The 27,685-nt window shown below is 40.1% G+C and overlaps 1 protein-coding gene across 1 annotated transcript in view; it reads right to left on the bottom strand.

Annotated features, from left to right (window-relative positions):
• Positions 1-27,685, bottom strand: part of LOC135224587 (iron-sulfur cluster assembly enzyme ISCU-like) — a 244,126-nt gene that overhangs the window by 157,340 nt on the left and 59,101 nt on the right. The window lies entirely within an intron of this gene.

The following is a 27,685-nucleotide window of genomic DNA, read 5'->3' as shown; positions in this document are numbered from 1 at the left end:
TGACTTCGTTCCATAAGTTAAGTATCCAGATATTCATTAATATGCTAACTAGGAGCAAAAACATTCAGCAGAGACCAAGTGATATGGTTGAATCTGGAGCCAAGGAAACAGACTAGCTGGCATCATTGTCTGTCTAAGCCACGCCTCCTTACAACAGTGCTGTTTGACGACAAGCTTGTGTAATTGTAATTTAATTGAAAAGTAATAAATTAATATTTTAAGGTAATTAAATGAACTTTATTAGGCTTAATATTAATTTCAGTTGTCACTGTAATTTGATAATACGACTGGTAATTCTTTTGTAATTGTAATTGACATAAGCAAAATGTAATTACTGACGGCAATTAGTCTGTTAAACGTATGAAGACGTCATACAAACGAATTCCTAATATCCGACATCTGATTATATGCCACAAGACACCATTATTGACTATGTTAAATGTCAACATAGTTGAAAACACGTCTCCTTCAAGACGACAAACATGGCATAAGTGAGGAAGAGTTGTTACGTTAGTCATGCTAGCCAATCAGGACAGAATGAGGTGGATACGGCGACGCAAACCCGTATTCGCCATCAGCTGATTCCAGCGTGAATGACTGCAGTTAGTATTTATACTATGCTAATATGATACATATAATAAAATTATAATGCTTTAGTCGGACAGAATCTGATCTTCATTCTGTTCGATTACATTCATATTGAATTATCCTAAGATCGGATTCTCGTTCGTTTTCAATTACACCTGTACTGAATTACCCGAAGTCAGAATGCCTCAAGCCTACAGCGTTAGCAACTATAAAAAGCACTCTACCTCTACCGATATGTAGTACAGCGAATACTTTAGGCTAGGCTAGGCTACTGCATATGCATACGATATATCATCGTGAACACTAGGTGGTAGATCTAGGGTACTTATCCGCGGCGGCCTAGACTATGGCAGTTGCGGTTTTTCTATGCAGTTTTACCTACTGAACAAGAATTTTAAGTAATATTTATTCGGACGAATGTAATTAAGACCCCAGGGACCAGTACTAAACACGGCGAAATACACTGGACGCCCCAATCCCTAGTGGATGTCGTATCCGCGGTTAGGTTTCGTGCAGTCCGTGCGGACTGCTTCTGTAGAAATACCCATTAGGCTAGCCATAGTTAATTTTATTCAATTTCTCTACATACTGAATTATCGTAAGTCAATATGCATTGAACAGAGAATTAGTTGATATTAACAATTACCGTATCATATAAGTAGAGGAAAGTAACCTTAAAGACGAAGGAGCTGTACTCAACCCTTCAGAACCCGACAGACCCGAAACCAGATCTGAACGACCAACCATGGCCTTAAAAAGCTTCTGATGCAAGGAACTCGAAGCAGGAAAAACCCAAAGAGGCTCTAAGGACACTGTCCCTCTATAAAATGATATTGTTATGATACAATAAAGTTTTATACATACTTACCTGGCAGATATATACTTAGCTATAGACCCCGTCGTCTCCGACAGAAATTCGAATTTCGCGGCACACACTACAGGTAAGTCAGGTGATCTACCGCCCTGCCGCTGGGTGGCAGGAATAGGAACCATTCCCGTTTTCTATCAGATTTTCTCTTCCACCTGTCTCCTGAGGGGAGGCTGGGTGGGCAATACATCGTATATATCTGCCAGGTAAGTATGTATAAAACTTTATTGTATCATAACAATGATATTGTTATGATACAATAAAGTTTCATACATACTTACCTGGCAGATATATACATAGCTAAGACTCCGTCGTCCCCGACAGAAATTCAAATTTCGCGGCACACGCTGCAGGTAGGTCAGGTGATCTACCGTCCTGCCCTGGGTGGCAGGATTAGGAACCATTCCCGTTTTCTATTCATATTTTCTCTCTTCCACCTGTCTCCTGCGGGGAGGCTGGGTGGGCCATTAATCGTATATATCTGCCAGGTAAGTATGTATGAAACTTTATTGTATCATAACAATATCATTTTCATACAATCAACTTACCTGTCAGATATATACATAGCTGATTGACACCCTTTGGTGGAGGGTAAGAGACAGCTAACATGGAATAGACAGGTAAACAACATATGTTGTAAGTATAAATAAACCTTGGTTCCTATCTGATAGGTGGTAGACTTCATATGGCTGTTGCCAAGGAGTCTGCATCACCTCAAGAAACTTTAGCGAGATATGTGATCTGTGGCCAAGAGTTCTTGTGGGTCTGCCGATGGGGTCTTATCCACTTACTCGGCAGAGCCTAAAAGGTACTTGTCAATGGGTGCTAATCCACTTATATGACAATACACCTATGCCTATTGGCATAACTAAGGAGCACAACACCGATCCCGATCACCTGATCCTAACACGAGGGTTCGCGCTCAAATTGAAAAGAGTTATCCCCACACTCCTTTCAAAAACCCCAATAATTTCACTAAGTTAAATAACGTTAACTCAAAGTTAAGGATCAGTGTCGGCTCCTTATCCCAGTAACGTATCCGCAGAAACGTATAAACCAAAAGAGAAGGATCTCTCGTAGGTTAACTTGACATCCTTTGTGTAATGAGAAGTCAACACAGAGTTGCCTCTACCGTACAACACAGCTAATATGTCTTATATGACATATTATGTAAAGAACAAGAATTTGAAAAAGCGTGCACTTCCTGCGCTTTTAATTCTCAGCTGTTTGAAGGAATCAAGTCACTTATGAAGTGCTTAGGAGATCTCCATATTTCAAAGAAGACCAGGGCTTTCTTGAAATGGATCTCTCCCGTCTGAAGCCTGAAGCCTGGCAGGAACCTCGCGCCTGGCTGGTGCTTCACTCTTGGTTGGAGCCTAGCGCTTGTCTGGTACTTTTCGCTTGACTGGCGCCTTGCGCCTTAGCTGGAGATTCGCGCCTAGAGCCTGGCTTGCGCCTGCCTGGAGTTCTTCGGCTGGCTGGTACTGTGTACCTCGGCGCCGCTGCCTGGCGCCCCGCGCCTGCCTGGCGCCTCGCGCATGGTTGGCTCCTTCCCACTTGCCGGAGCTTCGAGCTTGGTAGAGTCTCGAGGATGTCTGGCAATGTCCACATCGGACACTCTTATCTGTCCGATATGTTCGCATCTAGCGCATCTGTGTCAGGTTGTAGGCCCGGTCTTTCTCCTCATCAGACAATGACAGTGTTCTTGGGGCTGTCTGCCTCTGGCGTTTTTTACGCCTGTTTTAGCATAAGGCTCCTGGTTGGTGCTACATTGTCCGAAAGTCCTGAACATCCACAATAGTAAATCACAAGACTGGAGAAGGGTGGAAGAAATTCTTCCACTTTGAGCTTTGGCCTCTCCGACAAGGGGAGGTGATTGTAGTCAACTACATCCAGTATACAATAGGATATCTAACCGTAAGAGAGATAAGAGTCTTCCACCGAGGAGGATCCTTCCTGAGTACTTTCCTTGCTCACGAGATCTCTTCTTACCTGTTGAAGGGGTTTCTCGTTGCAGAATCTTCCATACCTTGTCCGAAGGAAGGGAAGAAGCCTGGAAGTCGAAGGAGACTCCGAGCTGAAATTGGGAGGACTCCTGATTTCTAGCTCTTTATTGTATCCCTCTGAACACCTTCTGGGAAGCATTTCGAGCCGTCATCGCATTCCAAAGACTCTGCAGGCAAACGTTTGAACCATTCTACTGTAGATGAAAACGTAAGTACCCAGCCTGGACAACGAAACCTCTATCTGAAAACATTGAATCAGGAATAGGGGGTTTTAGTTCTTTTGCCAGACATACTATGCTAGCAAGAACCCATTGCCTAGTCTCCATAGAATCTGATGCGAGATTCCAATGCTCAAAAAAAAAAAAAAAAAAAAAAATCACTTGTCTTCTTGGTCGTTTAGGACCAAGAGAAACAAAGAATTCCCTCATAAAAATTTCTCAAAGAAGTTTGATGAGGAGCAGTTCTATCTTGTCAGAACATGGAATCTGTGGCCACAAAAAAGATCCCATTAGAAGTACATGATATCCTACTCTTGTCATATTGAGGTATCAAATAAGATCCCGAAGATCTTAATCCTCTGCTATCTCCAATTCCCTTTGTAGAGACAGAGTATAGCCTTTTACTGCATTCTTTGATAGCAGACATATACAAAGGTGATTCTTCCCTCTGAAAGGGAAGAAAAAACTGCTATGTGGTTCACAGAGGTATCGGAAGAGGACAGCTTCCTCATTCCCTCTAGCACGATCTGCAGCAATTCTATGTTTTGGCCATGACTATTGTCATTTACCTTAAAAAATCCTCTCATTCATGTCCACTTCTGGTCAGTCTGCACGCAGACAGACTCAGAGTGGAGAGGTTGTTAAGGTCCATTTATAATAGATGCTGCTAGAATATCCAGACTCTCTTGGAAAAAACTTCCATAACATGTTGTGAGAAAAACGTGACCTCTGTGAATCCAACCTCTCTAAGGCCAAAATGAGGCATAAAGTATTATCCTCTCTTTCTTTGACGCCCTTTATCTTAAATTCTGCAAAGAATTTATATTTAGGGGAAAAAATAAAGATGGTGTATATTGCTACCTCTCTTGGTTCGAGGAAAAGGAAGCAGTCTATAGGAAGCCTGTTCGTCTTCTACCTTGCTAAGAGATCTATGAAGAAGACTTTCCGCAGGTTCTCACAACTCTTTCCAATAAATGTTAGACATGTTAACAGTTATTATCGTCGATCGAGAAGGTTCTCTTTGTTAACGCGAACAGGAGCGAAAAAAGAGATTCTCGATGCTCTTTGCGATATGAGAGAGTCGTGGAATTGGCCTAAGTGATTAAATGGGTAACGAAATCAGGAACGAATCTTGCCGTTACCGAGCCTGGTGTACGAGAGGCTACTGGACTCTTAGGTTAATAACTCGCTGTGCCTTTATGGTACCCAACATCCTTTCACATGTTAATTCCGTTCTTAGTAGGAAAAAACTTTATATACGTAGTATAGTCCATTCAGGGAAACAAGTTCTGCCACAAAGAGAATGTTTCCCATCCGACTCATCCATCTTCTTCTGAGCAGGTACTCTAATAAGCCATGCTTTCGTAAGCCTGAGAGCATTATGTAATATGATGTTCTGCTGCGATAGAATCCTTTAATAATGTTACCTACGGTAAACAGCATTGAAAGGTTGTACTATCTCTCTTATTGAAAGCTTCTTAGCAAAAGGCATACAATATTTTATTTATGTTAGCTTAACTATCCCCTCAATCCGAGGCTAAGACCGCGATTGTAGGGGAGAGATACGGATAGTTATTCCATCCCGCAGGAGAGAGAGATGAACCCGACTGCTCATGACTGACACCTACATGGTACTGCGTTGGTCTCAGGTTCTCAGCATCCCCAAACTCCTCACAAACAACCAATAACTCGATTCACATAAAGCAAGCACACATTATAATACAAAAAAAAAAAAAAAAATTTTTTTGTACACTCCTACTAGTCAGATACATCCCTAGTTCCTAACTGACAAAGGCAACGGCCGCCTGTGCGACATCAAGCACCCCTGCTAGTAGAAAACCCAAGAACGTATCTAACTAGAAGGTTATACGTACTCCACAAAAAACATTAAGGATCAGTGTTTGCTCCAATTCCCAGCACCGTATCCGCTGACACAAACGGACCGAGAGAGAAGCATTTCTCATACGTAACTCTGACATCTTTTAGATAGTGAGATGCAAAGACTGAACTACACCTCCAATATGTTGCCTCCAAAATGTCTTTCATAGACATATTTCTTTGAAATGCTAAAGAAGTAGCAACCGCTCTTACCTCATGAGCCTTCACTCTAAGCAACTTGAAGGAGTCATCAAGGCATCTTTCATGAGCTTCTGTAATTACACTCCTTACAAAGAATGCCAAGGCGTTTTTGGACATTGGTCTCTTCGGATCTCTCACCACACACCAGACCTTGTTGACAACCTCCAAGTTGCTTCTTCTTCTTAAGGTAAAACTTGAGAGCCCTGACTGGGCAAAGCGATCTTTCAACATCCTCTCCCACCAAGCTCAAAAGTCCTTTCACTTCAAAGCTCCTGGGCCAGGGCTTTGAAGGGTTCTCATTCTCGGCCAGAAACAAAGTTTGGAACGAACAGATAGCAGAATCTCCCTTAAATCCGACCCGAGAATCAAGGGCATGGAGTTCGCTCGTTCTTTTAGCCGTAGCGAGGTATAAAAGGAAAATACATTTTCTCGTCAGACCCCTAAACGAGGCAAGGTGAGGAGGCTCAAATTTGTCTGATGTCAGGAACCTCAGGACCACATCCAGGTTCCAGCTCGGAGTTTGTGGCGATTTGGACTTAGAAGTTTCAAAATACCTTATAAGGTCGTGGAGGTCCTTGTCTTCAGCTATTTTCAAGCCTCTATTTCTGAAAACTGCTGAAAGCATACTTCTATAGCCTTTAATGGTTGAAACCGATAAATGAGATTCTTCTCTAAGAAAAATCAGAAAATCGGCTATGTTGGTCACAGAGGTATCGGAGGAGGACAGCTTCTTCGCTATACACCATCTTCTAAACACTTCCCACTTCGATTGGTAAACCTGAATTGTTGAAGATCTTTGGGCTCTCGCGATAGCGCTAGCAGCCTTGCGTGAAAAGCCTCTAGCTCTGAAAAGTCTTTCGTTAGTCGAAAGGCAGTCAGAGCGAGAGCGGGGAGGTTTTGATGAAACCTCTCGAAGTGGGGTTGTTTGAGCAGATCTGTTCTGCTTGGAAGAGATCTGGGGAAGTCCACCATCCATTCCAGTACCTCTGTGAACCAATCTTGAGAGGGCCAAAACGGGGCGATGAGGGTTAATCTTGTCCCTTTCGATGCCACAAACTTCCTGAGAACTTCCCCTAGAAGCTTGAACGGGGGAAAGGTGTAGGCGTCTAAGCCCGACCAGTTTAGCAGAAGGGCGTCGACCGCGATCGCTCTCGGATCCTCTACCGAAGAGCAAAAGTTGTCTATTCTCTTGGTGAGGAACGTTGCGAAAAGGTCTATTTGCGGCCTCCCCCACAGAGACCAGAGGCTCTGACACACTTCCGAGTGTAGGATCCACTCTGTGGGAAGGATCTGATTTCTCCTGATGAGCCTGTCTGCTCTGACATTCTTCTCTCCTTTTACAAATCTTGTCGGGAGGGTAACGTTTCTTTCCTCTGCCCATACTAACAGTTCCCTTGCCAGTTCGTATAGGGAGAAAGAGTGGGTCGCCCCCTGTTTTCTGATATAAGCCAGAGCCGTGGTGTTGTCCGAGTTGACTTGGACCACCCGGTCTCTGACTTCTGACTCGAAGCACTTTAGGGCTAGGTAAATTGCTAAAAGTTCTTTGGAATTTATATGCCAGGATGCCTGTTCCTTCGTTCAGGTGCTCGACACTTCCCTTGCTCCTAAAGTTGCTCCCCATCCTGTCTCCGATGCGTCGGAGAACAGTATTTGGTCTGGGTTCTGAAGGGCCAGGGGCCTGCCCTCGTTCTTCTTTAGAGGGACCAGCCACCACTTTAGATGATTCTTCACCTCCATGGGAATCTCGAAAGTGTCTTTCAAATGTCCCGTCTTCCATTTCCACACTTTCCGAAGGAAGAACTGAAGGGGGCGAATATGAAGCCTCCCTAGGGAAATGAACTGTTCCAGCGAGGAAAGGGTACCCAGAAGGCTTAACCACTCCCTTGTTGAGCAGTGTTCTTTCCCAAGAAAGTTCGAGACTTTTTGTAATCCTCGAAGGAGTCTTTCCTGAGAGGGAAAAACCCGAAAACCCCGAGAATCCATCTGAATCCCCAAATAAACTAAGTTCTGGCTGGGGATTATCTGAGATTTCTCAAGGTTGACGAGCAATCCCAGAGACTGAATCAGGTCTAGTGTATTGCGCAAGTCCTCCAAACACTGGCTCTCCTACTTGGCTCTGATGAGCCAATTGTCCAGGTAAAGGGAGATGTTGATCCCCTTTAGATGAAGCCACCTGGCTACATTCCTCATCAGGTACGTGAATACCTGGGGAGCTGTAGACAGGCCGAAGCACAAGGCCCTGAACTGGAAGATTTTGTCTTGAATCATAAATCGAAGATACTTCCTCGACGATGGATGAATGGGAACGTGGAAACAGGCATCCTGCAGGTCCAGGGAGACCATCCAGTCTCCAGGGCGCAGCACCGAAAGAACCGAAGCAGAAGTCTCCATGGAGAATTTCTTCTTCTCCACGAAGCGGTTTAGAACACTCACGTCTAGCACCGGCCTCCACCCCCCCCGAAGCCTTCGGGACTAAGAAAAGGCGATTGTAGAATCCCGGGGAGTGAGGGTCCTGCACTAGTTCTATTGCTTCTTTGCTCCACATTGTTTCCACCATCTGAAGAAGCACTTCTCTCAGAACAGGGTCCTTGTACCTTGCCGACAGTTCCCTCGGTGTCGTAGTTAAAGGAGGGCTGTCTTGGAAAGGGATTAGGTATCCCTTCTTCAAAACCGACAGAGTCCATGAGTCGGCTTTTCTCATTGCCCAGGCTTCTACAAACTTTAGAAGTCTGGCACCCACAGGTGTTTGGAGGACATGCGTATTACTTGGTCTTCTTGAAAGGCCAGAAGGCTGACTTTCCTTGTCTATCGGAAGTCTTCCTTTTCGCTGAGGGTCGAGTAGAGGAGCCTCCACGAAAGGGCTGCTGAGGAACTCGCGAATCCTTCTTGGCAACAGTAACAGCAGGGTGATTCTTTTTCGCTGACTGAACCAGTAGATCCTGAGTTGCCTTCTCAGATAGTGAACAAGAAATATCCTTCACTAATTGAGAAGGGAACAGATGATCAGACAAGGGAGCATATAGAAGAGCTGACCTCTGTGTCGGCGAGACAGCTTTAGTAAGGAAAGACCCATACAGTGATCTCTTCTTAACGATTCCCGATCCAAACAAGGAAGTAACCTCGCCCGAACCGTCCTGCACCGCCTTGTCCATGCATGAAAGAATACCGTGTAGAACCTCAGGTTCGAGAAAGTCTGGTTCTTGCGTCTTTTTAGCCAGCACCCCAAGGGACCAGTCCAGGAAATTGAAAACCTCTAAGACGTGGAAAAATCCCTTGAGGAGCTGGTCTAACTCCGACATACTCCATGAAGATTTGGCGGACAAAAGTGATTGCCTTCTTGATGAATCCACAAGACTAGAGAAGTCTGATTCTGCTGCAGAAGGTAGCGCCAGACCCATAGCTTCTCCAGTCCTGTACCAGATGCCTCTCCTGCCCGAAAGCCTTGAGGGAGGCATACAACACACCGTCTTTCCTGCTTCCTTCTTCGTGCTCATCCAAAAGCCTAGAGATTGAAGAGCCTTTTTCACTGAAATTGCAGGCTTCTTTTTTAAAAAGGAAGAAGACTTCGAGGCCTTTGTACTTGAAAAAAGCAATCTAGGCGAAGGAGGAGCTGCAGGGCTCAAAGAGTCTCCGAATTCCTGTAGTAAAAGTGAAGCCAAAATCTTATAGTCAGATATGCCTTCATTAACTGGCGCCTCTTCGTTGGACACATCTTCCAACTCAAGAGCAGTAGTCAGAGAACGATCCCTTTTAGAAGACAAGTCTTCCGTAGCCCTTCACTCCCTAGGAGAAAGGCTTCTAGCTGGAGAATGACTGTCAGATCTAGGAGTTCTCTTATCACTTATCACTACAGGATCCTTCGATTTATCCTGAGAAGTTGAAGTGGCTACAGCAACCTTCGAAGGTCCAGCGGAAGTCCTATGATCCACCGATGTATGGTGCTGATCTGGAGACAAACGCTTAAGAGTCGTAGGGTAATTGGTTGACTCCTTGCACCTAGCTGGCGCCTCGCGCCTGGGTGGCGCATCACTTCCGATACGAGAATCGCTCGTAGTTGGCGCCTGGCTGGAGAATCGCTATCCGATGAAGACTCTGATAGGAGGCTCTCATTTGTTGGAATGAGGAACGCGCCTGGAGGAAGGAGAACGCTCTGCTTCTTGTTCCATGATTGAACGAGGAACGGAAGCAGGGAACTTGGATCTCTTGATCGGTAGAGAAGAATCCTTCCTCCTAGGAGGCTCCTTGGAGAGTACTCCAACCAGAGAAGCGATCTGTCCCTGCATATTTTGAAGAATTCTCGTCGTCTCCCTATTCCTGTCCAAATGAGGAGAAGGAGAATGGTCAGGCGCAAGAGGCTCCCAGAAATCTTTAGGAGAGAGCATAGATCTCTTCGCTCTCTTCCTGTCCGATGGTAATTCTTCGGGGAAGCGCTCAGGACTCGAATCGAGTTGAGGCGCTTTCCAGCTCCTCTTCAAGGGCCGGGAAAGATCCGTAGATCTCCACCCGCGCTTGGGCGATGAATTCTCTGAAGATGAGAAGCACTCTCTGAGAACGCTTTTGCAGTAGCGATCTCTGGCAGACTGTGGCGAAACAGAACCAGCCGAAAGGACGTCTGACTGGTGGGGATTCTCCACAACCTCCGTAAGGCTTTCGACATTCCTTCTCCTCTGGGATTGGGAGCTTGGAAGAGGTCTAGGTCTGGGAGCGTTGCGAAGCCAATCTGACGCCCCCTCCACTACACTGGGGACACTTATGTCACTATCCACTGCACTGTTCACTTTGAATTCACTTTGCTTACCTTCCAGTGCTGCCATCTTAAGCTCCATTCTCTTAAGGGCAGCTTTAAGATCTGCAATTTCAATGTTGAATCTGCAGGATCTGCAAAGGGGGAAGGGGCTGAAACAGACGTAGAAGGTGCAATATTTACAAGAGGAGAAGTTAGTACATTAGAAACTTGATCGCTAGATCTAGAACTAATCAAGGTTGTGGAAGAAGCCTTCCTCAACCTATCTCTCTCTAACTTCTTCAAGTAAGAAGTTAGAGTCTTCCATCCTTCTGCACTCAGATTCTCGCATTCCTTACAAGTATTATCCAAAGAGCAATCATACCTTCTACAACGTCTACAAACAGTGTGAGGATCAACCGAAGCTTTCGGCATCCTCACCTTACAGCCCTCGTTCACACACACTCTCAAAACAGTTCCAGAGTCAGACATATTAAAGCAAAATCCAATCCAAATCCAAAATACAGTCCACAATAGCGTATGCCAATACAACGATCCAAATACGTCACCAAAAAAGCCAACGGGAAGATAAATTGCGATGAAAATAACGAAATTCAGTCAGAGGAACTAACAACGATGTTGCTAGAACCGGCGACAGAGAAAATCTGATAAAAAACGGGAATGGTTCCTATTCCTGCCACCCAGCGGCAGGGCGGTAGATCACCTGACCTACCTGTAGTGTGTGCCGCGAAATTCGAATTTCTGTTGGAGATGACGGGGTCTATAGCTAAGTATATATCTGACAGGGAAGTTGAATGTATAAAACTACTACTTATAATAGAAAACCGACCCGAAGAAGCCTGCATTTCTTTTCCTAAACATTATGTAGCCTATTATCCCTACTCGTCTGAATCTGACCTTATTCGTCAGGCTAGAAATATGCTTAACACATACTAGATGATAACCTGTCCACTAATTTCTTGAATAACTAACTAATGTTTCCTTGTCTCCTGACCAAGACAAACATCTCTGACTGGTATTGCACTGAACCTTCCTACACGAAATAACGAAAAGAACGTCGATCATGTGTGAGGGTACTCATCCTACTCTTGAAGGGCGTGCAGAGCCGATGAGCACCAACATATTCAGCAGTAGAAGGTTCGATCGTCACACTGTAGATGAAGCAGAAGCAGAGGCGTTTGCAGACAGCGACGACATTTATTTTCTAACTTATCCATAGCGGGTACAAAGTAGCTATCCAAAGTAAAATGGGAGAAAAACGTTAATCACAGTCCAAGGTCGTAATCTGTATCCAAAATACGAAAATCTTTGAGTGGGGTCGGGCTAAATGACCAAAAGTTTGCCTGATGTGGGACTGATCCGCACAGCATGGCGAACAAGAAGCAATTGAGGAGACAGGCCTCTGGTGGCCGGTATTTGCGGCAGCGTTGCCAACGGTAACACAGGTAACTCATTTGACTAGATTTTACCTGCAGCGTTGGTAAAGCTGACAGTTAAAATTACCCACTTAGTGGGTAAATATGTGGGGATATAGTTTGGGCTGGCCAGTGACCAGGGGCTAATTCAGGTGTTCAGGGAGTGTATTGCAATATGTACATTTACATAACTGTGGATTTGTTTCTCCCAATAACAACAACAACAATAATAATAATAATAAATAATAATAATAATCAATAATAATTAATAATAATAATAATAAAATAATAATAACAATATTAATACTAATAATAATATGCTGGAAGTAAACCCTCTTTAAAGCAAGTTTTATTAAAAATGATTGCTGCCTCAACTGCATTAATTTTATAAAGGTTCTTCTCTATTTTTCTAATTATTGTTTTCTCATTGTTGCTTAAACTGGCGAGCAACGCACCGAAGGTTTACATATCTCAATTATGGTAAGCAGTAAAAAACCTCGACTGGAAATTTTTATTGGTAAAAAATTTCCGAGTGGGGGTAGTCAAATTTTCGGGTATACCCCATAGAGTTTATTGCAGGTAGAATTGATGTTAAATCCTATCCCTTTTCTATTCTTTTCGTGGGGCCGCGACGTTTCGTCTGAATTAACCAGACATCCTCTTGGGCGGAGGTGGGTGAAGGACTGAAGTGAGAGGGTGAGTCCGTCTGCTTTTATTGTGGCGGTGCAGCGGGGGGCTTCATGCCGATGCCTTTTCATTGGCTAGTGTTAATTTCCTCTTGAATTGGGGCGTTTTCGGGCGGCGATATGGTGAAGTTTGCCATTACTGGTGTGTTCCTTCGCATGCAGGTCGGGAGCAAAAAGGCCTCCTGCGTCGTACTCATGGAGGGCTTTTGCTCCTGGATGAGCAACGCCTCCAGAAGGCTAAAGAACAAATATAGCGCAGATGCTACCAAATAACAGAACACAGTGGGGCCTCGATATCAGGGTTTGGGGTTGGGGGCCACAACTACCCGCAATAAGCAAATATCCACGTTATCACAACCATCAAAAAACCCTAGGCTACACCCACCCCAAATGCTTACTTCAATAGTTAAAACACCAAAGATGTGCCACCTATAAAAAATCTTATAGGCTAACTGCCTATTTTAACACGTACTAATATAAACACACCTAATATACCCTAAACTATGATATGGGTACTATCCTATGTAGCTTGAAGATACACATGTACTTACTGCAATTTAAGTTTAAAGCAATCGGTGGCTGCTCCTATTAGTAGTAATATAAAGGAAATATCCTTGAAATGGCTCCCTTGCTTATTTTATGCCTCCTTTGTTTGTGTGCGTTCAAGTTTCTATGTCTCTATATGTCATAAATTCTTTTATAAATTCTTTCCTATCCTCAATTTCCCCTTCATCAGATCTGCAAACAAAAGTATATTACTTAACAATTCCTCTTCATTTTCATGATTTGGCTGCTGCACAAAACTAAAAGTACTTACAGTGGTCCCCCCATATTCGCGTTCTCCGGATTTGCGGACTCACACATTCGCGGATTTTTCTTTGGAACCTATCTAGAAATTATTCGCGGACAGACTCGCCCATTCGCGGAATTTTCCGACGAAAATAATCACTAATTAGTGTATTTTGATGTTTATTTTCATGACTAAATACATTTTTATGATACAAAAAATGATTTACTAATTTTCAAATATTAATTTGCATTACTACTGTATTAGTAAGTTTTAATAAGTTTAAACATATCACATAATAAAAATAATAATTCTCTCTCTCTCTCTACTACAAAGATGTATGTTTTTTTGTATGATAAATAAATGATTTACTATTTTCAAATATTAATATTAATTTATACAGCAATAATATCAATTCATTAAAGAAAATACCATAGTGAATTAGTAAGATTTTAGCTTATCAATTTAAAAAACTCCAGGTACTAAAACTCAGATATACGTATCAAGTTAAGTGACCGGAGGGGGAAGGAGCTGATTTGTTGCAGCCATCAAGTGGACATGAAATTTCCACCCTCTCTCTCTCTCTCTCTCTCTCTCTTTACTCCTCTCTCTCTCTCTCTCTCTCATCTCTCTCTCTCTACGGAGATGAGAGATTTTTATGGTACATATATGCGTAATATGTTTATTAATATTTTCAAATAATAATAATAATATAATAATAATAATAATAATAATAATAATAATAATAATAATAATAATAATAACTGTAATTACAAAAATCATATGTGAAAGTATTTTACAAATACTACGATAATCTCTCTCTCTCTCTCTTAAAGCGATGTATGTTTTTTGGATGATGATTTACTAATTTTCAAATATCAATATTAATGTAAACAGCAATAATATAAATTCATTAAAGAAAATACTAAAGTGAATTAGCAAGATTTTAGTTTAAAAATAAAAAGAATTACGTAAGAATGAAAGAAAATGCACTTTACCCCGCATCTTTCTCTTGGAACTCCAGTAGCAAGCCGAGTTGGCTGGGGTCCAACAACTGTGTTGCCATATCTCAGGATAATGTAAACTCACTCTCTCTCTCTCTTTTATTGAGATGAGAGAATTTCTATGGTACATGTGTATGTTTATTAATATTTTTGCATAATAATAATAATAATAGTAATATAACTATATTCAAAATTCATATGTGATAGTATTTTAAAGAAGTACAATAATCTATCCACTTCACTCTTTTAAATAAAGACAACCCTCTCTCTCTCTCTCTCTCTCTCTCTCTCTCTCTCTCTCTCTCTCTTCACACTAGATACTAGCATGCGCTAGTGGTAACTCTTGCACAAATAATATTACGTTTAATGAGATTAAACAGTAACAATAACATTCTCTCTCTCTCTCTCTGCTATTGGCTGTTTATATATTTCTAATGGTAAAATGTTTTAGATTACTTTAAAATGATATTAATAATACCAATTCAATGGTATATTTGATGTAGGATAATACTTAAGTAGACATTTGGTATTTGTGATTTCACATTCCATTGTTCCCTTGTAAAAAGAAAATGGATGTCTCAAATAGTAACAGTATGAAAGAAAACGTGCATGACTGAATACTTATGGGGGGACTGAATTATTTTCACATACGTAAGTCATTCAGTACATACATAGTATTTATTTATGTATAAACATAAAATGTAAGATTTACTTTTAAAATAGCTTAATAATATTTCAAGATTAATATGAACCATAATAGGATATTTTATGTATATTTGATGAAGGATGGTCTTTAAGGGATACTTTGGTGTTTGCATGTTCAAACATAGTTCATGAGCATTTTTAGAGGGGGGTTCCAAACATTCGCGGATTCTAACTATTCGCGGGGGGGGTCTGGTACGCATCCCCCGCGAATACGGGGGGACCACTGTATATCTATTTCATGAATGAACACATTTATGGTAAAAAAATCATGATTTACTGTAATGTTTACAGCACCAACTGTAATATTAATGTACAAACAGCAAAATACAGTAATAAAAATCGACTCTTTTTTTTTTTTTTTTATGTTGAGAATCCGCTTATGGGCATTTATTACCAAAAGAAATATTTTGGAAAACAATTCAGTTGCCAAAAGAAAAATTTATAAATGCAATTATTATTTTTAACTGTGAGAGAGAGAGAGAGAGAGAGAGACGAGAGAAGAGAGAGAGAGAGAGAGATTGAGAGAGAGAGAGAGAGAGGAGAGAGAGCAGCAGCTTAGGATGGATTGAATAAAAACTGTGGATGGATGGATGTATAAGTTTTAGGGCGAAAGCCCAGGCACTGGGGCCAAAGAAGCCATTCAGTGCCGTAATGGAGAGTAAATAAATTACATTATGCATGAGTTAATAAGTGTATGAAGAAAATGGTTCATATATAAATTACCATATGAGAAATGAATGAATTAATGAAAAAATGAATGAAGAAAATGCTTAATAAATAAATATATATATCTATGATGTGATAGATAAAAAATAATTAAATGTTATTAAAAATGTTTATAGACTTTAAAAAGGAGATGAGAGCAGAAATATCTGCTTCATCTCTCTCTGGTTAACCCTCTTACGCCGGAGCAGTAAATAAAAAATTGTCTCCCGTGTGCCGGAGGGGTTTCGGAGTGAGCACGGAAGCGGAAAAAATATTTTTTTCAAAAACTCACAGCGCGCTTAGTTTTCAAGATTAAGAGTTCATTTTTGGCTCATTTTTTTATCATTGGCTGAAGTTTAGTATGCAACCATCAGAAATGAAACAAGTTATCATTATCATATATAAATAGTGCGATATATGATAGCGCAAAAACGAAATTTCATATATAATTGTATTCAAATCGCGCTGTGTGCAAAACGGTTAAAGATAAGTTACTTTTATTTCCGTTGTAATTTACACTAAATTGCGATCATTTTGGTATGTAACACATTGTAAAATGATAAAAGCAACACAGAAAAAATATTATCACAAAATAATGCATGAATACTAACGCGCGGACGTAAACAAATATTTTTTTCAAAAATTCACCATAAATCTAAATATTGTCATAGAGACTTCCAATTTCTTTCAAAATGAAGACAAATGATTGAATATTACTATACTGTAAGAGTATTAGCTTACAATTGCAGTTTTCGACCATATCTGATGAGTTAGCTTACAATTGCAGTTTTCGACCATATCTGATGAGTTAAAGTTGACCAAATGTCGAATTTTTTTATATATATATTTTTTATATGCAATTATTTCAGAAATAAGAAAAGCTACAACCTTCAAATATTTTTAGTTTTATTCTACATGAAATTGCGCACATTTTCATATATAAAACTCTATGAAATGCCTAATATGAAACGGAGCAAATATTCCGAGAATGGGACGTACGTATTTCGGAGATTTGTGGCGGAGAATCCGCACGCGGAGGGAAGGAAAGATTTTTTTTTAAATTCACCATAAATCTAAATATTTTGCTAGAGACTTCAAATTTGTTTCAAGATGAAGATAAATGACTGAATATTACTAGACTGTAAGAGTTTTAGCTTACAATTGCGTTTTTCGACCATTTCGGTAGAGTCAAAGTTGACCGAACGTGGTTTTTTCTATTTATCGTGATTTATATGCAAATATTTCAAAAGTGAGAAAAGCTACAACCTTCAATTATTTTTTGTTGTATTCTACATGAAATTGCGCACATTTTCATATATAAAACCTTATGTAACGGCTAATTTAAAATGGTGCAAACATTACCACAATCGCACGTATGATTTTTTCGGAAGAGTTACCGCGCGGACGTAAAGAAAATTGTATTTTTTTCATAAATTCACCATAAATCGAAATATTGTGCTAGAGACTTCCAATTTGTTGCAAAATTAAGGTAAATGCTTGAATATTACTAGAATATAAGCGTTTTAGCTTACAATTGCGATTTTCTTCGACCATTTCGGTAGAGTCAAAGTTGACCGAAGGTTGAAATTTTGGCAATTATAGTTATTTATATGAAAATATCTCAAAACTGATAAAAGCTACAACCATGGGTTGATTTTAGTTGTATTGTGCATGAAATTGCGCACATTTCCATATATAAAACTTTATATAACGGCTAATTTTAAAATGGTGCAAACATTACCACAATCGCATGTATGATTTTTTTCGGAAGAGTTACCGCGGCGGAAGGAAGGAAAAAGTTTTTCATAAATTCACCATAAATCGAAATATTGTGCTAGAGACTTCCAATTAGTTGCGAAATTAAGGTAAATGATTGAATATTACTAGAATATAAGCGTTTTAGCTTACAATTGCGTTTTTTGACCATTTCGGTAGAGTCAAAGTTGACCAAAGGTTGAAATTTTGGCAATTATAGTTATTTATATGAAAATATCTCAAAACTGATAAAAGCTTCAATCATGAGTATTTTATTGTTGTATTCTACATAAAAATGCCACACATTTTCATATATAATACTTGTCATGTAACCGTCTAATTTACAATGGTAAGAAAAATTAAAAATTGTTTCAGTGACGAAATAATTTCCGAGATGTGCACAGATACTTTTTTAGTGCGGCAAGAAAGAAATTCGCGCTTGCGTAACGATTGTAAACAAAACAACACCTTGATCCGTGAACTCCCAGCATCCCCCAAGGCGCGTGATTAAAAAGTTTTAGGCTGGTAGGCCTATAAGTATTTTTCCGCGAATTTTAAAAAAAACTTTTGTAAGTCGACGTAAAATACGTCCAGTCGGCACACGGGAGACAAAAAATGTTGACGTAAAATACGTCCAGTCGGCGTAAGAGGGTTAAAATATCTGGGGCAAGCAACCAGAATGTGCTCCACTGTTAGCATCTCGCCACCACAAGCACACTCTGGGACGCTGCCCCCTTCTAAAATAAACTGATGGGTCAAATAAGTGTGCCCAATCCTCAGTCTGCTTAAAACTATTTCTGTTCGCCTATCAGACTGGAAAGACGAAGGCCACGGCAATATTATTTCTGTATTTTCTATTATTGGCAAGATGAGGAGAAGTCTATCTTTCTTGCCATTTGCTTAAAATATAAGACCTAAAAGGACCTTTTAGATCTGTATGAGGCACTTTAATAAAGGCTGTTTCTGATGAGATACTAGCAGCTTTCGCTTCTCTATCTGCCATCTCGTTTCCACAATGTGAAGGGACCCAACAGAAAAAGAGAGATTTACGCAAATAATACAAATGGAGGAGCGATTCCTGAACTTTTTGAACTAACGGATGGAAGCTATTGAATTTTTTAATAGCTTCTAAGGTGCTTTTGGAATCCGAGTAAATGACAAAATTAGTGTCGCTACTTTGAACAACTATATCGAGGGCAGAGGCTATGGCTGTTAATTCTACTGTGAATATGGATGCAAAGTCAGGTAGTTTAGCTGTATATGCTGTATCACCAAGGATAACTGCACAGCCACCACCACTACTTGACTTTGATCTATCCGTATATATTTTTGTCACATAAGTATGGACAGTTTCGTGCTCCAAGAATTTTCCCCTAATCTCTTCCTCAAGACAGTCTTTTTTTGTTATATGCTTTTTTGCACACGGATGCTTCTGGAATATGCCATGGAGGACACACAGGATGTTTTACTTCCATGACTTTCTGGGATTTAAGATGATTACCCCTAACATCTTCATTTAGTCTAACTTGGAATGGTCTAGAGGCTCTTATACCAGAAAAGACCCGTGAGTCTGCTTCCCTCAGCACCTAGAAGGAGGGATTTTTGGGAGTACTTTTAATTCTAGCCATGTACCTTAATCCTAGTTCTTGCCTTCTCAGATCAAGGGGAAGTTGGTTAGTATCAACATCATATATGGTTTCAACAAGCGAAGTTCTAAAAGCCCCTGAGCATATTCTCAGCCCCATATTGTACTGTTGACCAGCTAGATCGAAAATAATAACAACATTTGGCTTACATAAAATTCATACTTTAAATATGTTAAGGTGATAAAAAATGAAACATCGATAGTGGTAAAATACTCTCTTGTACACTGTTATAATATGTGTGATAATCATTGAGTCAACTATAAAAGTAGTATTGAAGCACAGTTTAGTAAATCACAGAAAGAATACAAATATGGCAACACGTATGTACCTATATACATGTCGCAGACCATCTGTTCTTTTATTACAATAATAATAGATCAGTATTAAGAGAGAGAGAGAGAGAGAGAGAGAGAGAGAGAGAGAGAGAGAGAGAGAGAGAGAGAAGAGAGAGAAATTTTAATTTAGCATTTTATCGATATTTTGCTATTTACATTCATATTAGTATCTGAAAATTAGTAAATAATTTCGCTAATTTTCCAGAATATAGTACTATTTGGGATCTAGAAAAAAAGTAAGCAAAGTGTTTTATGATAGATTTTAGTAAATAAGTATGTAAAATATGTGGGTAGTTTGTAGAATGGTGTAACCACCATCACGTTGTATAAAAATAGTAGTAAGTACAAACGAAACTGTAGGTTGGTGACATCACAGAGTATTTTTGTGAATGAATATATATATTTATGATAAAAAAATTAACGTTACTGTACTGATTACAGTACTGTACTGTCAAATAGCTAATGTAATCACATCAAAATAAAATAATCAATGCATACCATAAGCTTGTGAAGTGTATTTCTGTCTTTTGAAAAATGCTTTCCCGAAGAAATTATCCCTTGAAGAGGCTTTTTATTATGACAATATGCCATTGATATATAAGATAGGCCTTTTATTATGTAGATATGCCAATTATATATAAGATAAATGGTTTTATTATGTGGACGCTTTGTTGCTGATCGCAAACAACAATACGATAATCTATGACAATTTTCGTTTGTATGACTGCATTGTTCGGAGAAGTTAAATTACATTCTACGAAAACAATAATGAAGTTCAGATTGAAAATTAATGTTTTCCTAAATGTTATTACTACCATGATTACACTACTACTATTAACATTTCTAAAAGGTTAATGAATGATAAAGGTCGCTGTCAATGTAATGTAGCTCAATGTTTACATTTCATTGCTGGCCACTCAAGTACAAGTTGATGTCAATGATGTGGAATTATTCTTTGAATATGCTATTTATTACAAAGATATGCAAATAATATATAAGGTGGGAATGGTTTTATTACCTTTATTGTCAGTTAATATCATAATGTGAATCTGTTCATGCATGTTGGCAGTTATTGGACTGGGGCCAAGGCTTAGCCCACCACAGACAAGCCGTGAAGCTGCGATTCAAACAGCGATATAGACTTCGAAGTGGTCCAAGGAAAAACCCTTGGTTAACTGATCTAGTGATTACTGATCCGCGACTAAGGGAGGCCCCACTGTATGTACTTCCCCAAATCCTTTTGGTAAAACCATCTAGTGAACTACCCTGCCTAACAGTAAACAAAGCTGCCTAACAAACCACAGTCAATGAACAGCAGATATAAACTGAGCTCATCAGCTACGTTGTACCTATTCTTCCCCAGATGTGGGTGAGGCACTTACCTAAACCAAAAAACAATAAAGCACTCCCACGAATTTCAAATTGCCGGTAAATTAGAAACTATAGCTATGTAATTACTTTGTAAGTTACTTATATCAAAATATCCTTACACATTTTTTAATGTTTTCATCCCTTTTAAATTTTTCAGATAATCTTGACTTTCATTATTAATATCGCTTACTGTGTTTTTTATGTAGAAATATAAGAGTATATATTTAATGAAAATAATGCAGTTCACTTTCTTGAAGAAATTAGAACTAAAAGTTCTTTATTTTTATTTATAAAAAAGCTAAATTTCCTTATTACACATATCTCAGCTGTATGAGTATCAAACCTGTTAGCATACAAGGTAGACAAAAGGGATTTTGACGAAGGAAAAATCTATTTCTGGGGGAAGACCTGTGTCGCCCGGTGAAATGTTCCTGTAGCACACATTTCTAGGTATAAATAGATGCTAAATATACCAGAGAAAAAACGCTTATGGAATGCTGGAGTTACTACCTCCAGCTCGCTCACCCATACAGGGTGTCGGTATAGCACAAGGGCGAGTGGAAGTCACTACCACAGATACTTTGCCAATTAGAAGTCTCCTCTCAAAATCCCTCTCTAGATAGGTATCGTTACAACGTCTACTTTCCGCTCACTACTACTACTACTTCTGCCCGAAACCTCCATTCCTGAATTACGCACCCAAGCTTGGGCCAGCTAAAGGGCGGGGGACCAGGAGAAGAGAGGGATGGGTTCACCGGGCGACACAGGTCTTCCCCCAGAAATTGATTTTTCCTTCGTCAAAATCCCTTTTCTGGGTTCGACCTGTGTCAGCCGGTGAAATAGTATCAGAGAATTGGCCATACAAGCTTGGTAAACCACAAAAATTTTATAGATACATAAGGAAAATAAAAATTTTCTTAAAATTATGTTCTAATAACCATGTAAGAATAGCAAGTTACAATTGGTAAAAAAGTACCAAATATGACAAAATCCATACTATCCTAGGAAAAACAACAGGTAATGAACATAAAAAACAAATAATTTGAACTATGTACATGTCCAGGAGTGGGTTGATGAGCAATCCAGACTGGGACATAAGGCAGAAAGGCAGGGATTACAAGCGAGGCAGGTAGGTGAGAGTGAGTATCAAAAGGAAAAAATAAAAGCAAAATAATAGAATACAAATATAGGGTTACAAAAACTAGGCCATAACAGGGGAGACAATGCTCCCTGCAGACACTGCCGAATATTTAAGGGCCTCTAAATTCTTCAGATAGTGGCGTTTAAATACTGTCGGGGATTTCCAACCCGTATATTTTTTAAGATCCTCGAAGTTCATATTATGAAAATAATTAACCGAGGTTGCCAATGCCCGGATATCATGGACATGAGGGACTGAATCCGGATTGGCTTGTTTAATAAAACAAAGAATTTGTAGTCTGATTCCCTTCAAGGAAATGGTTCCACCTTTTTCTCTAATAAAAAGAGGACCTGAAGACCTTTCAGAAGTTCTGCCCGGATAAGATTTTAATGTAACGATAGGACATAATGATGGGTCCTGTGGGAGAGGTACAATCTTCCATGGAGACCACCTGTTTTGTGGGTCTTCATTTTTTGCTAGGAATTTCCAATCTGGGGAGAGCAGAACTTCTCCTGAAGGGAGGAATTCAATATGATTTGGTTCTCTAGAGAGAGCTGACAGTTCAGATACTCTGGCGCCTGAGGCCAGACTCATTAAAAATAATGTTTTCCTGAGAAGGGTTATATATGAGCATGATTCATTATCAGTATCTGAAGCCAACCTGAGTACATCGTTTAAAAACCAGAAGACCGTGTGAGGATGGTCCACCGGTCTAAGACGAGCACATGCTCGAGGGATAGACGAGAAGTACGAATCTGTCAAATCAATATTAAAACCAAACTGAAATATCTTCCTCAAGGCAGATTTAGTCGTAGTAATGGTACTAGCAGCTAGGCCTTGTTCGAACAGAGTTCTTAAAAATGAAATCACCAGATTCGTAGGCATCTTCTGGACATCTGATTCTTTTAGAAAGATGGCTAATTTCCTTACTGCTGAATCATACTGCCTGAGTATTGATTCTCTTTTGTCTGACTCCAAAAACAGGATGTTTCGTGGGTCAATACTAGCATCCTTCTGTGCCGCAAACTTCATGAAGTCCATAAAGTTAAGGCATTCAGAATTCTTGAGGAAGCTGACACAGTCTGAGTTTGTACTATTTGAGTCAGTTTTGGGTTGGAAATCTGTCTGGGACGGAGATTCAACTCTAGTAGAAGAGGAAACCAATTGCTCTTCGGCCAGTTGGGTGCTACCAATGCTACCTGTCCTCTGAAAGATCTGAGTTTGTGCAGAACTTTCATCAAGAGGTTTATTGGCAGAAATATGTAATTCTGCAAATTGTTCCAGTCTATGGACATCGCATCTGTGGCGTGAGCTAGAGGATCCAGATTGAGAGCCACATAACACGAAAGTTTGTGATTGGACTCCGTGGCAAACAGGTCTACCTGAAGGCCCGGGATTTGTTGATTTGGAATGACTTTGTGACCAAGGACCACTCCGACTCCAGCGAAGTTGTTCTGGATAGTGAGTCTGCAATGACATTCCACACTCCTGCCAGGTGAGTAGCTGACAGGTGCCAATGATTTTTCCGTTGGCAATGAAAATATCGCAATCATTACATGATTTATTTTGCTCGATTTGGAGCCCCCTCTGTTTATGCAATGAACTATCATGGCGTTGTCCGAGACTAGTCTTACATGAATGTTCTTGACTGGACCTAGTGGTTTCAAGGTCAGAAAAATGGCCATTGCCTCTTGGACGTTGACGTGGAACTGGCGGAATGTTTTCGACCACGTTCCTTGAACCTTCTTGTACTGGGAGTAGCCCCCCCAACCGCTCAGAGAGGCGTCCGTGTGGACTATCAGAGACGGCGGGGGAAATTGTAGAGGTACTGATTTGGAGAGACTCCAGACTTCCGTCCATGGACGGAGTCTTTTCTTTAACCCTCTTACGCCGACTGGACGTATTTTACGTCAACATTTTTTGTCTCCCGTGTGCCGACTGGACGTATTTTACGTCGACTTACAAAAGTTTTTTTAAAATTAGAGGAAAAATACTTATAGGCCTACCAGCCTAAAACTTTTGAATCACGTGCCTTGGGGGATGCTGGGAGTTCACGGATCAAGGTGTTGTTTTGTTTGCAATCGTTACGCAGGAGCGCAAGCGCGAATTTCTTTTTTGCCGCACTAAAAAGTATCTGTGACACATCTCGGAAATTATTTCGTCACTTTGACATAATTTTTGTACCATTGTAAATTAGCCGTTACATGAAGTATTATATATGAAAATGTGCGCATTTTTATGTAGAATACAACAATAAAATACTCATGATTGTAGCTTTTATCAGTTTTGAGATATTTTCATATAAATAACTATAATTGCCAAAATTTCAACCTTTGGTCAACTTTGACTCTACCGAAATGGTCGAAAAACACAATTGTAAGCTAAAACTTTTATATTTTAGTAATATTCAATCTTTACCTTAATTTTGCAACTAATTGGAAGTCTCTAGCACAATATTTCGATTTATGGTGAATTTATGAAAAAACTTTTTCCTTACGTCCGCGCGTAAACTCTTCCGAAAAAAATCATACATGCGATTGTGGTAATGTTTGCCCATTTTTAAAATTAGCCGTTACATAAAGTTTTATATATGGAAATGTGCGCAATTTCATGCACAATACAACTAAAAACAACCCATGATTGTAGCTTTTATCAGTTTTGAGATATTTTTATATAAATAACGATAATTGCCAAAATTTCAACCTTCGGTCAACTTTGACTCTACCGAAATGGTCGTAAACGCAATTGTAAGCTAAAACGCTTATATTCTAGTAATATTCAAGCATTTACCTTCATTTTGCAACAAATTGGAAATCTCTAGCACAATATTTCGATTTATGGTGAATTTATGAAAAAAATAACATTTTCTTTACGTCCGCGTGGTAACTCTTCCGAAAAAATCATATGTGCGATTGTGGTAATGTTTGCACCATTTTAAATTAGCCGTTACATAAAGTTTTATATATGAAAATGTGCGCAATTTCATGTAGAATACAACAAAAAAATAATTGAAGGTTGTAGCTTTTCTCATTTTTGAAATATTTGCATATAAATCACGATAAATCGAAAAAAACCACGTTCGGTCAACTTTGACTCTACCGAAATGGTCGAAAAACGCAATTGTAAGCTAAAACTCTTACAGTCTAGTAATATTCAGTCATTTATCCTCACCTTGAAACAAATTTGAAGTCTCTAGCAAAATTTTTAGATTTATGGTGAATTTAAAAAAAATCTTTCCTTCCCTCCGCGTGCGGAATCTCCGCCACAAATCTCCGAAATACGTACGTCCCATTCTCGGAATATTTGCTCCGTTTCATATTAGGCATTTCATAGAGTTTTATATATGAAAATGTGCGCATTTTCATGTAGAATAAAACGAAAAATATTTGAAGGTTGTAGCTTTTCTTATTTCTGAAATAATTGCATATAAAAAAAATATATAAAAAAATTCGACATTCGGTCAACTTTAACTCGTCAGATATGGTCGAAAACTGCAATTGTAAGCTAATACTCTTACAGTATAGTAATATTCAATCATTTTTCTTCATTTTGAAAGAAATTTGAAGTCTCTTGGACAATATTTAGATTTATGGTGAATTTTTGAAAAAAATATTTGTTTACGTCCGCGCGTTACGAATTCATGCATTATTTTGTGATAATATTTTCTCTGTGTTGCTTTTATCGTTTTACAATGTGTTATATACCAAAATGATTGCAATTTAATGTACATTACAAGGAAAAAAAGTAACTTGTTACCTTTAACCGTTTTGCGCACAGCGCGATTTGAATACAATTATATATGAAATTTCGTTTTTGCGCTATCATATATCACATTATTTATATATGATAATGATAATTTTTTTCATTTCTGATGGTTGCATACTAAACTTCGGCCAAAAAAAGGAGCCAAAAATGAACTCTTAATCTTGAAAACTAAGCACACTGTGATTTTTTTAAAAAAAATATTTTTTCCGCTTCCGCGCTCACTCTGAAACACCTCCGGCACACGGGGGAGAATTTTTTTTTACCGCTTCGGCGTAAGAGGGTTAATATCGGCGGAATCAAGGAGATTTTATCTCTGAACTTCTTGTTGGCTCTTTTCCGCCAAACCCGATTGATATCCTTCAGTCTGACTTTCAACAGAACATCTGTTATTGAGGCAAACTGGAGAGAACCTAGAATTCTCTCTTGGGTACGACGAAAAGCCCGTTTGTTCTTGAGGAATGTCTCGTAGCTTTTGCTATCTCTCTGCACTTCTTTGGCGCGAGAGATAGTTTGTGTGTGGTTAGGTCCCACTGAATTCCCAACCATTGAAAGCGAGACGCCGGAATGAGATGGGACTTTTCCTTGTTTATCTGGAAAGCCAGATATTCTAGGAATTCTATTACTTTGGCTGTTGCCTTGCGACATTCCTCGTTGTTGGTTGCCCAAATGAGCCAGTCGCCTAGGTAAGCTACTAACATTACCACTTGAGCTCTTAGCTCTTGAACCACTGTCTCTCCTAGTTTGGTGAATATTCTGGGCGCTATATTGAGCCCGAATGGCATGACTCTGAACGAGTAAGCTTGTTTTCCTAGTTTGAAGCCTAGATATGGAGAGAAGTTTCTTGCTATCGGTACATGATAGTAAGCGACTGTAAGATCGATAGAGGTGGTGACGACCCCACGGGGGAGTAAGGTCCGCACCTGCGAGACGGTCAGCATGCGGAACCTGTCGCATTGAATGTATGAGTTGAGACGGGAAAGGCCCAGAACCACTCTTTCTTTGTCCGAGTCCTTCTCTGGTACACTGAACAGTTGTCCTTGAAATTTCAGGTGACTGACTTACTTTATTGCCTTCTTTTGGAGAAGGTCTTTGGAATAGTCTAGAAGGTCTGTCGTTGGAATCGGGTGAAAACTGACTGGTGGAGGAGGCCCTTTCTTCCATTTCCACCCCAGATCTTTCGATACAATACTGTGGGCCCACGAACTGAAGGTCCAATGGTCCCGGGAGAGGTACAGTGTCTCGCCCACCTGCAGAGCCTCATTGACTGGTTGAGGTCTTACTTCCCCTGCCTCCTCTGAAGCCTCTGCCTCTAGAGCCACCTCTCTGTCGGAAGGCACCTCTGGCTCTGCTACTCCTTGCGTGTCTGTTAAAGCCTCGAAACGCACCTTGTGATTCAAAGGAGGCGTTGAAAGCTGGGGAAGTTACAAGGGCGGCCGAACTCGAAGGCTGTTGAGTCTGTTGACTCTGCAGCAGAACACACTGTTGTTGTGGCTGCGCCTTAGATGTCGAAGGCTTGTTGATCTGGGAGACAGGAACTGCTTGCATTACTGTCTGAGACTGAGAAGTCTGGAAAGGCTGATACTTCCTAGGCCTTTTCCTACCTTTCGATTGTGGTCCAGGGGTCTCGAACTTCCTTTTGAAGGGAAGTCCCCAACGGACACGAAGGTTCCTGCAGGCTCGTCTAGCCACTATAAAATCATACAGGTCTGACTGAAAGGACTGTAATAGCGACTTTGTCAGGACCCAGAATAGAGGCTCATCTGCAAAGACCGTAGTTGTCAACTCTGCAGTGGTGACTGAGTTAATTGACCTGCTCAGCCTGCACCTTGCTTTGAATTCCGCCTTAACCATGGGGTCCGGAATTCTA

Source organism: Macrobrachium nipponense, chromosome 12 (assembly GCF_015104395.2).
Source record: "Macrobrachium nipponense isolate FS-2020 chromosome 12, ASM1510439v2, whole genome shotgun sequence".
NCBI lineage: Eukaryota > Metazoa > Arthropoda > Malacostraca > Decapoda > Palaemonidae > Macrobrachium > Macrobrachium nipponense.
Note: the sequence above shows the minus strand (reverse complement) of the source record. Positions and strands in the feature narration are given on the sequence as shown.